The following is an 18,383-nucleotide window of genomic DNA, read 5'->3' on the forward strand; positions in this document are numbered from 1 at the left end:
TGGAAAAAAGTGGATTTTTAAAAAACAAAAACAAAACCCGGATATAAATTAGGCTAGACTCTAAGACATGATGAAAAACCGGAATTGTGTGTGAAGTGCTTCCTGATAGCTCGCAGGGACCTCGGGGTAAATTTGGCCGATATGTGAATACACCCTCTCCATTCCAGAGGAGATGTGATCTAAAAGCCCTGTGTGAAAAACTTCCTGGGAGTTATTTGCACATGGCTTCATGCTGCGGGCTAAATGTTGAGCGAAGCCACTTCGAATTACACTCCATGTCATTGAGGAAAGTAGCCCCTCCCCTCTGCTCTCGGGTTTTGTTTTGGTGCAAGTTCACATTGCATGTCTCCGTGTTTTCCTTCTAGCCAATGTGGCGGCAGGGGTGGGTGGGAGGGAGAGCTTTCTAAAGTGCTATATCTGAATTTCTAAAGAGAGTATCACTCTTATCATGCTAATGATTCTACATCAGTGCCTCTCCCTATTTGCTCCGGTGTTTTCAGAAAAAAATAGCTTAAAACCAGCATTTTAAAAACCCAGAAATACATTGAGATAAGCTAGAATTTGAGAGACAAAGCCCAATTTGTGTGTGGATTGGGTCCAAAGATCTCGAGGGGACTTCGGGGTAGGTTTGGCTGGTGTGTGATTGCACACACTCTCTTCCGAAGGAAATTCGGGGTAACAGCCCTGTCTGTAAAGTCTTCAGGCAGTGCATATGCAAAAGATCTTCAGCACTGGACTCTTAGTCTCTGTGAAACTCTTTTTGATCACTGTAGAACTACATGAATTGCAAAGCCTACTACACACAGCTTCCTTCATTTTAATTCTCTTACCCTCAATAAAACCTCCACCCGCCTCTTTTTTTTCATATTTCAATAATATAATAAGTCCACTTGACCAAGCAGCCTATTATTTGGAAAATATATTTTCCCTATTTGGAGCAATTATTTGCATGGGTGTCCAGAGGGGGAGGGACAAAAGGGGGCAGTTGTGCCCCCTCTGGATTGAGCCAATCCCACTGAATTCAGTTCAACTTACTCCTAGGTAAGTGGATATAGGATTGCAGTCTTTGCCCCCATCCCCAGGAAAAAAATCCTATGGACACCCATGATTCTTTGGATTGTTTCTTGAAAAGGTGTATGGTTGTATGGTTTCTGCCCCACATCCATATCTGAAAGCCTTGGGTGTATTTGTTTTAGCAAGGGATGGGTGGCTGAATTTCCATCAGTTCTCGGCTGGCATAAGGAACTACAATTCCCATCAGTGTTCCCTGTAACAAGGCCCCCTAGATATTGTTGACTACAACGCCTATCATCCCCGGTAGCAATGCCCTCTGGCTGGTAAATATGGGATTTGTAGTCAACAACCTCTGGGAATCTCTTTTACAGGGAACATGGGTTCCCAGATAGCAATACACTAAAGCCTTTGCACGTGTCACCATCAGCACACATATGCCTAACTCTCCCTGGTTTCTCAGGTTGAGGCAGTGGCCAGGAGTGCCTTTTATCAGCTTTGGCTGATATGCCGGGCACGTCCATTTCTGGAAGTAAAATGACCATAAAACAGTGGTACAAATGCTGGTAACCTTTAGGCTTGACTACTGTAATGAACTCAACGTGGGGCTGCCTTTGTATGTAGTCCGGACACTACAATTGGGACAGAATGCAGTAGCAAGATTGGTCTCTGGGTCAACCCAAAGGGACCATATAACACCGATTTTGAAAGAATTGTACTGGCTGCCGATATGTTTCTGAACAAAATGCAAAGTGCTACCAAGTCCTCAACGGCTATAAAGCCCTCAACATCTTGTGAACTATGGAGTCTGCTTCTAACCCTGAATAAACAAATTCTATGTTTGTTCAGGGCTATGCATATCTTTCTCCCAGATCATTCAAGGTATATCTTTCCCCCAGATTTATGTGTCTTCATGGAAGAAGGGCAAGGGCGGCTTCAGAGTGAAGGGCAAGGGTGGGCCAGACAAGTAGTTTTCACCCCAATTTTGTTTCAGAAATCTAAAATGTGGGAGCCACAGCTTGCCCACTTATGAACACACGGTGCCCCTCCTGTGCCCCCCTCAGTTCCCCCCCCCGGTACCAGCACTAAGGAAAGGTCTATGAATGGCTACTAGTCTTGATAGCTATAGGCTATCTCGAGGTTAGGAGCAGGATGCCTCTAAACACCAGTCACAGGGGAGCAACAGCAGGAGAGAGAGCATGCCCTCACCTCTTGCCTGTGGGCTTCCCAGAGGCATCTGGTGAGCCACTGTGGGAAACAGGATGCTGGACTAGATGGGCCTTGGGCCTGATCCAGCAGGGCTGGTCTTATGTTCTTATTTAGCTATATTGCTTTCAGTCTACACCTAGGTGATATTCAACTCCTAGATGAATGATTCTCACTGTGGATGCTTTGTCATGTCCAAGGTTGGCCAATCACTCCTGAGCAATTTTAATGTTTCTGCATACATTTTCTCAGGCCTGAATGACGGATCATCCTTCTCCTCCTTGGAGTGTGTCAGGGCATGCACATGTTCCTGGCACCCTCTGCTGGAAGGGATGTATTGGTGCTGGATGATTCCCCCACCCCAAAGGGTTGGGAGGTGATCCTGTTTTGAAACATCAGAAACCTGCGGTTCTTATGACCACATCCCAGTGCCTTAAATCTTGTACATCCTTGTATCCTTAAGGGTACAGGATGAAGCAATAATGGAAACATGTACAAATCCGCATCTCAGAAAGGATTAGCCAACTCAAGACCTTTTGAAATTATACCTTTAATATATGTGTAATTAATGTTATTGACTTTTGGGGTAGAAATACAAGGAGTGTGATTTTCAGTGGTAGGCATTGTATAAATAAAATATATGAGAAAGTAGAGGTGTGTGGAATGCAAGAGTTTTCATACAACACACTATGATGGAGGGGGGAAAGAGGGAAAAGGAGTGGTTTTTCTCAACAGGTGTAGTCTAGCCAGTGTGGTTAGACTGCAGTGTTGCAGTAGGACTGGGGAGATTTGAGTTCAGATCCCCTCCTCCGTGCTTACTGGGAGACCGTAAATTAGGCATTTCCTCTCAGCCTTGCCTACCCTGCAGGGATATTACGTGAAGATAAAATATTGGCTGGGGAGAATCTAGTCAGCTGCTCTGACTTCATTCAAGGAAGGGTGAAATAAAAATATGATGCCATAAATGTGTTGGGAATTCTCTCTGGTAAGAGATACCTTTCTATTACAGCAGAGTGCACAGAGGCACACCACAGCGGAGTCTGCCTAAGCATGCGTGTATGCTGAGAGTAAAAGAAACTTGGAGCCAATTCATAGTTTCAAATCAATATAAGGAGTCTTTATTGGTGAACTCCATTCTAGATAGGAAAGTGGAGAGATAGGATCTCTAATCTAGCTAGCTAGCCAGATGTAGAGGGATGGCTTCTGCATCTCTGCACACATGGTGCAGGGACAGGGAGAGAGGAGCGTGGGTGTTGCAAGGAAGAAGAAAGGGAAAGAGGAAGAGGCAGTGGCAGGAAGGAAGTAAATCCCTGAGAGTAGCAATCTACGTATCAAAGGGATAGTGTCAGAGCAGTAGAGAAGGGATTACCAGTGTCTTGACCCTTCTAGCCCTCTGACTCACTAATCTGTCACTGAGACATGTGACAGCACAGAGTCCTTCACTTCCAACAAAATGTTACCCTACAAACAGGCCCGGCACAAGCTCCACTGCCCCTGAGGGGCCAAGGGGCCACCTCCCAGCTCGGGTCACATGCAGGGTGCACCACTCTTCCTCTGGAGGGAGCTCCTTCCTCCCCCACCCCACACTTCCCTTCCACTGTCGCCATTCTCACTTCCTTCTCCCTGATTTTTGAAGACAGAGGGCAGCAAATGGGAAATGGAAAGAAGTGCGGAGGGATGGATTAATGGGCTAGCTGCAGCTTGTTCCCTGATCTCTGCCTTTTCAAAAACCAAGGAGTGGGAAGAAGAGGAGGAAGCATAGCAGCAAAAGCGGAAGTGCTGGGGTAGGGAGGTGCAGTGAGGCAGATTTGGAGGTGGCTGGCATGGGGCACCCCCCTCTGCCTCTTTCAGGCTGCCACTTGTCAGGACCTGAGGTTGGGACTGGGAGAGTATTTCCATTTTAATTCTTACTTTTCTATCCCACTCTTCCTCCTAGGAGTCCAAAGCGGTGTACATGGTTATGTTTATCCTCACAACAACCCTGTGAGGTCAGTTAGGCTGAGAGATAAGTGATTGGCCCAGAGTTACCCACTGAGTTTCATGGCTGAATTGGGATTTGAACTCGGGTCTCCCAGGTCCTAGTCCAACACTCTAACCACTGCACCAGATTAAAATATCTAGATGTTGAAATAAACTATGCTTGTGACCCTTTGATTCGTTTAAAAATCTTTATTTACTTATTATGCTGCCACCACCAAATTAAATCCTAATTGTATCCTGGAACATCAGATGATTTCATGCAGTTTACTCAAATGCAATCACATCCAAGAAGGTGAAATTATTTTTATTGTCTAACATGCAAAGAATAACTCGCACATCACAGATGCTGTTTCTTCAGAATTTGTTCATTCAGATTGGTGATACTTGGACATTCAACCCATTAGGTTAAAAAGACCATTGTCTTCAGCTGGGTTCAGGTGAGTATTGAAGGCCTCTTTCCCTCCTTCCCAGAGATGGCCCTTTTCTGCTACTGGCAGGCAAAAGGTGTAAGGCCCAAGTAGGGGTGGATCCAGGATGAAATTACAGGGTGCAACAGGAATCCGCCCCCCATATAAAAATATTGAAGCTTGGATTTTATCTCTCTTGCAAATGCACTATGACAGAGATGTCAAACTCAAATCTGGTGGAGGGCCAGATTTGATTCTGATGAACCTCTGGGGAACCGCACGTCTTACACCACCTCGTGCCCACCTCACACCACTTTCTCGCACCACATTCTGTCTTCCTCTTCTCCCATTTATCTCTTCCCCTTTCTCCCCTGCCCCCATGCTCTGCCATTTAAATTAGCTGAATGCACCACTTTTTACACCAAAGCACACTCAGAGGAATATTGAATCTTTAAAAAATTATTTTTAGAAGAAATTCTGAACAACATACCTGCCGATACCAGATTTTTGCATGCATAATCCTGCTACTCTCCCCTCTTCCTCTCTCCCTTACAGAGGTGTTGCTAGTTACTTAAAAGATCCAGGGCTTGGGCCAACATGGCTTGCCCAGGGCCTACAGCCTCCCCACATTTTGAAGATTAAACCCTTTCATGTTTTCTAAAGGTATCCAACATTCTCCTCCCCACTAGTTTACTTCACCGCTAAGAATTAATCTCCCTTTTCTCCTGCATCAGGTTTCTCCTGCAATCAATATGCACCCACTGTTTAGAACCAGTGTGGTGTAGTGATTAGAGTGTTAAGTCTAGGACTGGGAGACTTGGCATTCCCCAATCAGTCATAAAGCCCACTGCAGGACTTTAGGTGAGAAACACTCTCTCTCTCCTCCAAACATGCCTCACAGGATTGTTGTGAAAATAAAAGTGGGGAGGAAGATCATGTACACTACCCTGAACTTTCTGGAGGAAGAACAGGATATGTGACATAATAAAATATGTGTCTATAACAGATACGTATTTATATTGACTTTTAGCCACATGCGCTTGGATGGCTTTAAAAGGGGCTTAGACAAATTCATAGAGGACAGGTCTATTAATTACTAGTCTGGTGGCTGTAGGCCACCTCCAGCCTTGGAGGCAAGATGCCACAAAATACTAGTTTCTGGGGAGCAACAACAAGAGAGAGGGCATGCCCTCATGGCTTCTTGCCTGTAGGCTTCTCAGGGGCATCTGGTGGGCCAGTGTATGAAACAGGATGCTGGACTCTGGGTGGGCCTTGGGCCTGATCCAGCAGGGCTATTGTTAGGATCCCTGGTTAAGAACATATCTTTAGCCCGAACCATCCCTATCTGTGGCCCCTCCAAGCTCTATCTGAACCTGTTGGTTAACCCCAACTAAATTTTATAGCCGCCTCTTCTCTCCATTCCAAAGCCCCTCACTTAGGAATTATCTCCAGAAGAGGTACCTAAGTTTAAATTCCTCTTGACTGACAGTGTTTACTAGCCAATCATCAAGCCACTTGAGGCAGCTTTCTCACCATGCCTTGTTAGTGGGCCAGCCTGAACACAGACATTTAAGAGATTTGAACTTTACTGCACTTAGTTAGCATCTGCAGAGAATTTGGGACACTTCCAAGCAAGCTCACAAAAGTTCTTAAAGCTTCCAGGGTATGCTCAATGGAGAAGCAGATTTCTAGTGTTTGGAATGCTCTAAGGAAGCTGCATGTGTTCAAATAAACAAAAAACCAAATCCTTGTGAATAAAGGGTATAAGATCCCTTTCAAAGGACAAGGGCTCCTGGGCATATGAGACAAGATGTGGTTTACCACTTGGGCGCTGGCCAATAGGCTGTTGGCACACACAAGCCATATAAGCAGGCAAATGGCAAAATTACAAGGCTGCTGTCAGTTCTAAGGGATATGATGTGTGTTGCCACTGAACAGTCATAAATGGTTAAAATAGCATTTAATTAAATTGTGTAAAGAGGAAGAACAATTGAAAACAGGAAAACTGTATATTTGATGGGTTTGGGAACTATGTTTTCTTCAGGACAGTGGATTTTCAGCAAGAGATTAATTGCCTGGTTATACCAGAGGATAGTTGCATTCCCAAGTTATTTATTCTACTGTGCAAGTGAATATTTCTTAAGGGTTTGAGAAAGATGGTTAATAGCTACAAGACTTTCCATGTATTATATTGTTATGAATATTATGCAATAAATATCTGAGGTTCCTTCATCTTAAGAAAAAACAACCATTTAACAGGGCTAGCTAACGTTCTGGGGTAACAGAGTGACATTGCTGTTTGAATACTTTCCCCGCCCTCAGCAATGAACAGAGAAATGGCAAAGTCACAAAATGTGGTCAAGGGTGCCAGGATCATCACTGCGATCTGTCCAGCATTGTGTTGATGTAGGTTTATACTATAGATATGACTCAGTGTTAGTAGGGTAAGTCGCCAGCACTGGAGAATGTCGAAAGTTCCGTTTTTAGTTTTCGCTATAACAGTCTTAACATGGAGCAGAAGTTCACTATTGGTTCAGTAGTAAACAGGAAGGGCCATAGCTCAGGGCAGAGAACATGCTTTGCATGGACAAAGTGCAGTGCCCGGCATTTCTAGTAAAAAGGAATTCAAGTCGCAGGCTGTGAATGACCTTTGCCTGATACCCTGAAGAGTAGGCACTGCTGAGCTAGGTTGTCCAATGGCCTGGCTCAGTATAAGGCAGCTTCAAAGGTCTTTTATTCCACACGGCAGACCAGGTTGTATAGATAGGAATGGCCGACAGCCAGACTAACAAAGCAGGAGAGCTGAAGCACCTGGAGGCTTTACAGACAGGGCTGTTACCCCGAATCTCCTCCGGAAGAGAGTGTGTGCATTCACACACCAGCCAAACTTACCCCGAAGTCCCTTCGAGATCCTTGGACTCACTCCATATACAAATCGGGCTTCGTCTTGCAAATTCTAGTTTATCTCGGTGTATTTCCAGGTTTTTGAAATGCTGGTTCTAAGCGAGTTTTTCTGAAAATGCCAGAGCAAACAGGGAGGCACTGACATAGAATCATTAGCATGATAAGAGGGATACTCTAGGAATGCAGATATAGCTCTTTAGAAAGCTCTCTCTCCCTCCATCTGCACCCATTGGCTAGAAGGAAAACACTGAGACATGCGATGTGAACTTGCATCAAAACAAAACCCGAGAGCAGAGGGGAGGGGCTGCTTCCCTCAATGTCCCGAGTATACTTCGAAGTGGCTTCGCTCAACATTTAGCCCGCAGCATGAAGCCACATGCAAATAACTCCCTGAGGATACAGGGTTTGACTCTGGGAACTGATGTAATCTGTCACAGCTTATTCCATCTAATGCTCAACTTTTATATTTGTAAATGAAACAAAGATTACAAAGACACCATAAGCCTCCAGCGATTTCTTCTCCAAGGGAAACCAGAACCCAACTAGTTCTTCACTCCTAGAACTTCTCACTGACAACTACTTTCAGGTGTGCAGATACACAGATACAGCCTCTGATCAAATGACAACTGTATATAGTAATGTCCCTCCAGGTATTGGCATGTCAGTGGTTGTGGAATGTCAATTTTTAAAAGTATGTTAGTGCATGAAAGTAATTCTCAAGGAGAAGGGCAGTCTTAATGCAATGTAGATTCAATGAAAATGCTGAAGTTTGAATCAGATCCATATCTTGATTTGATCCCTCTCACTTCCTTTTAAAATGTTCATATTTATTTCATGCTCTAGTGATTTAAGGTGTGTTTAAAAAACTGTAGGTAGTTGTATGGTCTATAAGAACAAATCCAAAAGCTACATTCTAGCAGTACGTTTATTAGGACCAACCAAAATGACCTATTATATTGAGCAGTTAGCTTTCACGTTCAACAAAACTCTATTGGGCTGGATGATAAGAAAAACAAAAAGCTGAGGCACCAGGGAGATATTCACACATGGCTTTATGTCGCAGGGTATCCGAGGAGCAAATCTACTTCGCAGTAGATTCGAGGCAGTTTAATTTGGGGGATTAGATGGACAATTCACATAGCTGTGGGCTCCTCCCCGCACTCAATAAGAACATAAGAACAACTCTGCTAGATCAGGCCCAAGGAAGCCCATCTAGTCCAGCATCCTGTTTCACACAGTGGCCCACCAGATGCCGCTGGAAGCCTACAGGCAGGAGTTGAGGGCATGCCCTCGCTCCTGCTGTTACTCCACTGCAACTGATACTCAGAGGCATCCTGCGAGCTTTCTCCTATGTGCGTTCCCACTGCTTGCTCCAGTTTTTTCCTGCAACCAATTACATCCCAAGGCATGAGATGCTCCTTCAGTATTACTTTTTATTAGTTTGACAGTCAGCCGGATTTCCGCAAAAGTGACAAGTTAAAAAAACACAACACTTAACCCCAGCCTGCAGTCTCCATGGTTAAGCTTCCAAACATCTGCATATCCAAACATCTGCATATGTAAGCTGTGTTCCTATGGTGACCAGACTTGAAAGCATAGGAAGACATTTTGCTTGGGCTTGCCTTTAACTCAGGAATTTCTCCCTCCCTCCCCCGCTCCCTTTCTGGACTTCCTCCACAGAATTGCACCATTTTGCTACAACCCCTCCCCTGCCACCCCCAGCGCTTGCAATTGCAAATCACTCAAAGAATACACCAGACTGAGCTGTCAAACTCTCCTTTGCTGACACTTGGAGTTACGCAAGTCCACCCAGCAGACATTAAAACAACAACAACACGAATGTGCGAGTAAGCCGAATTATCTGCAATGGCCCCTCCGCACATCAGAGAAAAACACTGGGTTTTTTCAAAAGCCATGGGTAATACAGGATTTTAAAAAGTGGGACATACTTCAGCCTAAACCAGATAGCGCAGCCTCGATTTGGGGGAAAACAGAGTCATGTCTGCACTGGTCCCTGGTAGCCCACAGGGACTTCGGGGTAAATTCAGCTAATATGTGGACTGGCACACTCTCTAATCTGGAGTGGATTTGAAATAAAAACCCTGTCTGTAAAGCCTCCTGGTGGGGGAGGGGTTGAGCCTGATGAAATGACCCCCAGGAGGTCTGCATTTTATAACAGTTCTTCACACTCATGTTGACCAGCCTCTTTAGATGCGAGACACTGATCACATTTCACCCAATCTTTATTCTTATATATTCTGGCTGGCCACACCTTTTTAGGCAAATGATTAAACATTCGGAATGGCTGCTTGATATTTCCGCAGGGGAAGCTAGGAGATAGCTGGGATGTCTCTTTGGGCGTTTGAATGAGAGTCTCATCAGAGCTTAAATAAGATGACATCCCATCCTACTCCAGCAGAGGTCAGGGAACTAATGTGAGGTGTGTGAGAAAAATAGCAGTTTGCAATAAGTACACAGGAACAGCCCTACTGGGTCAGGCCCAAGGCCTCTTTAGTCCAGCATTCTGTTCACACAGTGGCCTACCAGATATCTCTGGGAACCCCACAGGCAGGAGATCTCTTTTCTCTTTTCTCTTGCTGTTGCTCCCCTGCAGCTGATAGTTGGAGGCACCTTGCATCTGAGCATGGAGGATGCTTGTGGGCATAAGTCGCTTCATCGGCGTCACACCCATCCTGGGGCAGCTTCATTGGTTACCTGTCCCCTTCAAGGCTAGATTCAGGGTCTTGGTCTTGACCTTTAAAGCTCTACACAGCTTGGGGCCAGGGTACCTGTCACATCACATTTGCCCATATGGACCTGCCAGGGCCCCCCCTTAGGCATCTCAGCCCCTGCCCCTAACACAGATCTGGTTGGCGGGGACTAGAGACAGGGAGGCTCTTCTCACGATCAGTGAGAAGAGCCTCTAGGGGGGTTGCAAGGAGAGCGGGCTAAGCCAGGGCATACTGGAGAGACCCCTGAGCCGGGAGGCTACTTTTAAGCCTCCTGGTGGGGGGTCTACTCATGAGTAGCCACTGTGCGGAGCCGCACCGCGACTACTACGATTTTAAAAACCGAGTTAACCCGGTTTAAGGGGAGGGATAGTTAGGCGGGTTAACCGCCTGGAAGCCACTCACACAGTCAGGTGAAATTGGGCTAGGCTCTCCTAGCCCGATATCGCCTGATCGTCAGAATAGCCTCAGGGCCTTTTTGGCTGGCTCCTCTACATTGGGACACCCTCCCCGAAGAACCCATGCTCCCTCCCTCAGAGTTTTCAAAAAACAATTTAAAAAACATCTTTTTTAAAAGGCTGTTTAATGTTTTATCTGCTACTTATATCTGGTAGGTTCTTTAGTTCTTATAGTTCTCAGTTTTAGCTTTTTGTTAACTTTTAATTTGAAACTTAAAAAAAAATAATAATCTAATTTTAAATGTGGTTTTAGCCTGGTCTTTTAACTAGTTTAACTTTATTAGTCTTTTATTTTACTTTGTATTCATTTTATTAATGTTGTGAGCTGCCCCAAGCAGTAGTGTACTGGAGGGGCCGGGTATACATATTTTAAATAATAAATAAATGGAGACAGCCTATAGCCATCAAGACTAGTGGCCATTGATAGACCTGACCTCCATGAATTTATCTAAGCCTCTTTTCATGTTGGAAGGAGCAATTAGAGGGAAAGCTGTGAGTTGGCTGAAGGCAGCTTGGAGAGTACAGGGGGCCCTTTCTTCCTCTCTCTATCCTGATTCGGACATTATGCTTTACAAGTGTACAGATGTCTATACACTTGTACATGTGTTTGTGGGAATGACTGTAACTGTGTTCATTTTAAAACTGAACCTGGATACAGGCCCTTTGAATGCATGGTATAGATAGGAAGTGTTCTGCTGTACCTGCATTCAGCATAACATGTGAATAACTGTACCTGTGTGAACAGTATTATTATTATTATTATTTTACATTTATATCCCGCTCTTCCTCCAAGGAGCCCAGAGCGGTGTACTACATACTTGAGTTTCTCTTTCACAACAACCCTGTGAAGTAGGTTAGGCTGAGAGAGAAGTGACTGGCCCAGAGTCACCCAGCTAGTTTTATGGCTGAATGGGGATTTGAACTCAGGTCTCCCTGGTCCTAGTCCAGCACTCTAACCACTACACCACGCTGGCTCTCAGTGCACTCATTGTACGAGTTTTGAACATAACATGTGAATGGGCTTTCTGTCTGGATTTGATGTGCGGTGGTAGATCTGCTGGCTTGTAGATCTGCCTCTTTGCATTTGTATAATTGTAAATAAATCCAATCTTACACCCTAAATCACCAGGGCTCAAAAGGAAACCAAATCTGGGTAATGCTGCCTCCAGCACCTCACATCATTTGGAGAACAGAGGGCATGCAATAAAATTATTACTTGGTATGTTCCAGAATTGTGAAGTCTGATCATCAGTTGTGGAGCTAAACTCTGATGAGTTGTGGGTAAACCTTGGTGTCAGGGCTCCCAATTGCATGAGCATCCAGTCAAAAGGCGGGGTGGGGAGAGTGAGAATTCATACATGACCAAATCTGTTCTCAGACCAGCTCCGTTCTCATGCATGTGGTCTAAATGCTATGTCAGAATGTTCACCTTCAGGCCAGCCCAAACTTGACAGACTAGAGCACTAGCGCTGGGAAGGCTGCCAAGAAATGGCTTCTTCCTCCAGGGAGCTGAGGCAAACTTCCTTTTTCAATCTACAAACTGAAATAGTATTTCTAAATTTATGCTGTTTTACTATTGCACATGCTGCTATGAATATGGGCACTATTATCAGCACGATCTCCCTGACTAAGTGAAAATTCTCATTCCTGCTATAAACTCTCACAACCTCACCAGTTTACTATTCCCTTTTAGTGCTTCATAAAACAATGCAAATCTTTTTGTTTGTTACTGCAATTTCCGTTTTTGTTTCCTCTTCTGTCTGTGACACACTTAACAACAGAAAAACAAAAATAACTTCCTCATTTAAACAACCGTCATGATTTTGTCTTTTCCTGATGCTTTGAAATCCAGTACCTGCTGAGGCCAGTGTGCAAAACCCATGTGCAAAACCAATAATTCTGGAGAAAAGGAACACTTTGTTTTTGGATGTTACCTGTACAATTTATTTACTTTTTACATGTTTATATTATATCCTTTCCGCATGGAGCTCAGGGTGGTATACAGGGTCCCCTTGCTTATGTTCTTGCAATGTTCCAGTGAGGTAGGTTATGTTTGTTAAAATTTATTTTATTTGTTACATTTATATCCTCCTCTTCCCCCAAGGAGCCCAGAGTACATGGTTATGTTTATCCTTGCAACAACTCTGTGAGGTGCAGGGGCGTAACGAGGGTGGGACAGGCAAGACACATGCCCTGCGCGCCATTGCAGGGGGGCGCAAAGTGCCTGCCATGCCCTGCCCCCCACCCCAACTGTGGTTGGAGAGGCGCCCCACCCACCCCCCTCCCAGCGAGTACTTGCCATTTATTTCAGGCAGTGTTTGATGCCTGAAAGCATCTATTCCCCTTTCTCTTCCTCCAGAGAGGGAGAGAAAGGAAGAATAGATGCTTTCAGGCAGCAAGCACTGCCTGAAAGGATGCTGAAAAGCTTGCTCAGGCTCTTTGGAGCTTGAGGCCATGCCCCTTTGACATCACATGCAAACACATCACATGTTTACGGCCTGAAATAAATCGCAAGTGCTCACTGTGTGGTGAGGGGAAAGCACAAGGGGTTGACTGTCTGTCTGTACTCCGAGTTGCAAACATGTCAGAAAGGAACAAGCTGAATTTTAAAGCAGCAGTTGCTCCATAAATGGCTGTTGAATGCCGCTCCTTTTATTTTTGCTGGAGCCAGACCCAAAGAGAAGAACTTGCAAAACTGAAAAGAGCAAACCATCCTAAATACGATGGGAGATTGTAAGCTAGATCTGCAGAATATGTGCTCCCATTTGGCCATTTCCTTGCATCAAAATCTGCCCACAATGAGCAAACTTTGGGGGTGTTTCAGGTTGTCTTATTTAAGCCTAGCGAGGGCATGGCTCTGCTTTAATAGCTTCAAACGTGTGTGGTGTGTGTGTGTGTGTGTGTGTGTAGCAGAGGGGAGGGAGGGAGAGAGGGAGGGAGGAATGATAATTGAATGTCCAGTCTTTGAGGAATCAAGTTCTGATAATTGTTATTTATGTATTTATTCGGTTTCTATACCGCCCTTCCAAAAATGGCTCAGGGCAGTTTATGCAGAGACATAATAAATAAATAAGATGGATTCCTGCCCCCAAAGGGCTCACAATCTAAACAAAAACATCAGATAGACACCAGCAACCAGTCAGTGGAGGTCCTGTGCTGGGGGTGGAGAGGGCCAGTTACTCTCCCCCTGCTAAATAAAGAAAATCACCACGTTAAAAAGGTGCCTCTTTGCCCAGTTAGCAGGGGTTAAAGCAAACAAAAATCAGGCAGCTGATGTAGTCCATATTAGGAACAGTGGTGACCATGATTATACCATTCCATTTGTGACCTCCTACCATAGGCGGAACTGGGGGGGGGGGAGCAGGCAGGGCACGTGCCCTAGGCGCCACTGAGGTGGGGGCGCCACGCCAGTTCCTGCCACCCCCACCCCATTGCCCACCTGCCCAGCCCCAGGGCCTCTCAGCCACTTGCCTCCAGCTCTGGCTGATCGGCAAAGAGGCCTAGGATCAGCAAGGCCTGCAAACTGCAGAGCTCTTCTCTCCTCGCCTCTCAGCTGATCGGTGGGTGGGCGGGGCTTCCAGAGAGGCCTCCGAGTAGGCCTCCCTGAAGCCTGAACTCGGCAGGCCCCAGCAAGCCAGGAAGGAGGCTGGCAGAGCTCCCTGCAGCAGACCATCCAGCACAGCTTTTGCAAGGTAGGCTGTGAATTCCTTTTTGTGGTTACCCCCGTATATAGGGATCTGCTTGCCGTAGGGCTTTGATATGGGTGGTGGGGCAAGACTGAGAAGTCTCTGAATATTTAATTTAAAACAGACTGAAAAATGTGCTGGCTTTAAAAACAAAAACTATCTAAGGCCTGTAAGTGGCTTGTTTCATGTCAGAAAATTACAAAAACTTCTGGAACAAATATTTATTCATTCATTCTTTCTTTCTTTCTTTCATTTATAAATGCACTTATGTTCAAGTTGTTTTGCAACCCAGAAGGTCTGAGTGAGAACTGTGAAGCATGTGCTGTGCTTTTATTTTATTTTATTTTTCTTGTGTGTGAACTGCTCTCCAATAACTTGCAGGGACTTCAGGGTAAATCTGGCCAACATGTGAATGCAGCACCTCCATTCCAGAGGAGATGTGTGTTAAAGGGCTTTTAAAGCCTCGTGTGAAAAACCTCCTGGAATCAAACTTTACTGAATTTGTTCAGAATTCTGAGAAAAGAAACATAGGCTCACCCTGCACAGCCTGGAGAATGCCCAAGTATTTGTAATGTTCTTTCTCTTCCAGGTTCTTGATCTTGCTTCCATTGGGCAGTTCTATTCCTTCTGTTTTTGTTATTTTTCCTCTGTTCATTATTAATGCAGCACACTTGTCTAGTCCAAACTCCATTGCTATATCGCTACTGAATATACGGACAGTGTTCAGCAGTGATTCAATTTCTGACTGGGACTTTCCATACAACTTCAGATCGTCCACGTACAGCAGGTGGTTTATTTTACTTGATGTTTTAGATGTTTGGTATCAGAGACCTGTTTTGTTTAGTATTTGTGAAAGTGGGGTCATGGCGATTACAAACAACAGAGGGGATAGTGAGTCCCCTTGGAAAATGCCTCTTCTAATGCTAACCTGTCCAAGTGTCTCGCCATTGATTGTGAACTGTGTACTCCACATGCTCATTGCTTTTTTAATAAATATCTGAATGTTTTTGCTGACACCAGTTGTTTCTAAACATTTTAGTATCGATGTGTGAGGCAATGAATCGAAGGCTTTCTTGTAGTCAATCCATGCAACACTTAGATTGGTTTTTCTTCTCTTGCAATTTTCTAAAATCATTTTGTCAATCAGCAGCTGGTCTTTTGTGCCTCTGGTGTTCGGGCAATTTCCTTTCTGTTCAACTGGAAGCTGTTTGTTAGTTTAAAGTGTTGCATCACTTTATCTGCTATTATTCCAGTTAATAATTTGAACATGGTTGGCAGGCAGGTTATCGGTCTATAATTACTTGGAACTGCACCTTTTGCTGGGTCTCTCATTATAAGATGAGTTTTCCCAGTTGTTAGACATTGTTCAATATCACCTCCTTGCAAAATGTGATTGAACTGTTTTGATAGTTGTTTATGAAGGCTTGTTAGGTGTTTAAGCCAAAAGCCATGCAGTTCATCGTCGCCTGGCGCAGTCCAATTTTTAATTTTCTTTGCTCTTTCACTTATTAATTCTGGTGTTATTATTAGATCTTGCATTTGTTGGTTACATTTTTTGACCTCTTTCATCCAGCCTGCTTTTTTATTATAATCTATTTGATTGTCCCATAATTTCCCCCAGAATTGCACTTTTTCTTCATTTGGTGTTTCTATGTTTCTTGCAGTTTCTCCTTCTATGCTTTGGTAGAAACATCTCTGATTCGACTGGAATTGGAGATTCTGCCTGTGTTGTGTAATTCTAGCTTCGTATCTGCTAATCTTCTTTGACACTGCTGTTATTTGCTGCTTTATTATTTCCAGGACTTCTCTAATTTTCCTTGAATCTAGGTGGTATTTTTGGATCAGATACTGTTTGGTGTTTTCATTCTTCAGCTTCTTGTCTTTCATATCTTTCAATTTACTGGCATCTGATCTAAGCCTGGTGATTTTATTTTCTAATCTAATCTTCCATTTAGATGATGTACTACTTTCTTTTTTTACAGGTCCATTGATCTTATATCCGAGCTCTTGTGTTGTTATTGTTGCTGTACTGTACATTAGTTGGTTTGTTTCTTGCAAATTATTGGTTGATATTTCTGCAAGTGCAGCATTTACATCTTTTAATGCCTGAGCAAGTTGTTTTTTGGCAACTGTTTTTAGAGCGGGAAGTTGAACCCTGGTGGTTTTTATTATTGTTGTTGTTGTTGTTATTGTTATTATTATTATTTTGATTTCTGTACTGCCCTTCCAAAAATGGCTCAAGGAGGTTTACACAGAGAAATAATTAATAAATAAGATGGATTCCTGTCCCCAAAGGGCTGCATGTCATGCATGCTGCCAACTGAACAGGTTTTTACAGATCGGCCATGTTTTCCAGCATTGGCCTGACTGTTGTGGGTTAAGGCAATACATAAACCAGTAGCTATCTGGTGCCAGGCTAGGCATGATCTCCAAAACACCTAACAGATCAGCATGGAATTCTGGCAATCTCCTCTTAACTCTGTGGGAGTGGTCAGAAACCAAAAATGGCTGCCCTTGTGTGATGTTTGTGACAAATCCATCTCTTCATACAGGCCAGTACTTCAGAATGCCCTAGGTTAATTCCAGGTTAGTTCATCCCAGGATTTAGATTAGACTGGAAGGGCAAGGAAAGTTCTAGAACAGGGTTTCTCAACGTGTGGGTCCCCAGATGTTATTGGACTTCAACTCCCATAATCCCCAGCCCCAGTGGCCTTTGGTTAGGAATTATGGGAGTTGAAGTCCAGTTACATCTGGGGACCCACATGTTGAGAATCCCTGTTCTAGAAGGACAGAAAGCAGCCTGCGTGTTGCTACTTGCAGGGAAAGAACCAAAACATGGACCTGAATACGATAAGCCTATCCTGCATCTTGAGTAGGGGGTCCACAAATTTAGGATTAGCTCACTAGCCAGCCACTATTTGCACGCGCCATCAATTCACTCTCCTTCTCCGAATCCTTTTTGGCAGAGGGCTTAGGATTTGCACTGCGGTATGAAGAGGGTAAGAAACAGTGGGAGCCCACTTCTACTGCTCAAAAGGGATTCCTGCTGTTTCTTACCTTATCAAAAATGGCATTGGAAATGAAACCTCTGGGGAGGAAATCTGTGTGGAGCTGCGTGCTCTGCTCACCAGAAGGCTAGGGACACTGACCACTGGTGAGCTGGCAAGTGAATTTGTGGATGCCTGACCCCGAGTCTCTTGCTTCTACACCAGGCCTGCTCCGCTTAGGCCCCCCAGCTGCTTTTGGACTACAACTCCCATAAATCCCAGCCACAGTGGCCAATAGCCAGGGATAATGGGAATTGTAGGCCAACATCTGCAGGAAGGCCGAAGCAGAGCAGCCCTGTTCTACACCGAGGTCTCACTATTGCTAAAAAGCAACAACAAACACCCTAGCACTAAGATCATCAAGACTGTGAGTAGTTAACCAGATCCTGGAAAGAATCTGTACACCAATTGTTGCTTAACCATAGAGTCATTCCAGCGAACAAGTGAATGGGATTTTTTTTTAATTGATTCCTTGTAGGCAGCTTATGATCTCAGAAAGTTTAGTCATAGCACTTTGGCATTTAATGTAATCCATTAATAATGGGCTGAAGCATGATACCTTGACTGATGACTTGATTTTATTGGCTAATTAAAACCAGAATGACAAGGTAAATTTTTAGGGTCATGAAAAGCAAGACTTCATGAAATCAAGGAAATAAGGACTGCCAACCTAACTGCATGACCTATACAAGCATGCCAGGAGGTTTGGGCTACAATCAGAGCTGGCCTTACTAAGAACATAAGAACAGGCCTGCTGGATCCGGCCCAAGGCCCATCTAGTCCAGCATCCTGTTTCACCCACTGGCCCACCAGATGCCACTGGAAGCCTACAGGCAGGAGTTGAGGGCATGCCCTCTCTCCTGCTGTTACTCCCCTGCAACTGGTACTCAGAGGCATCCTGCCTTTGAGGCTGGAGATGGACTATAGCCAACTGTGAAGCAGGGTATAGTGGGAT

The 18,383-nt window shown here is 44.5% G+C and overlaps 1 protein-coding gene across 1 annotated transcript in view; it reads left to right on the forward strand.

Annotated features, from left to right (window-relative positions):
- Nucleotides 1-14,362: 14,362 nt before the first annotated feature.
- The window catches only part of LOC128328934 (uncharacterized), a 75,991-nt gene continuing 71,970 nt past the window's right edge, over nt 14,363-18,383 (forward strand). Inside the window, exon 1 of the mRNA XM_053259194.1 lies at nt 14,363-14,387. The gene's annotated coding sequence lies outside the window, so the exon portion shown is untranslated. The remainder of the gene's footprint in view (nt 14,388-18,383) is intronic.

The sequence above is a fragment of the Hemicordylus capensis genome, chromosome 6 (assembly GCF_027244095.1).
Source record: "Hemicordylus capensis ecotype Gifberg chromosome 6, rHemCap1.1.pri, whole genome shotgun sequence".
NCBI classification, from domain to species: Eukaryota; Metazoa; Chordata; class Lepidosauria; order Squamata; family Cordylidae; genus Hemicordylus; species Hemicordylus capensis.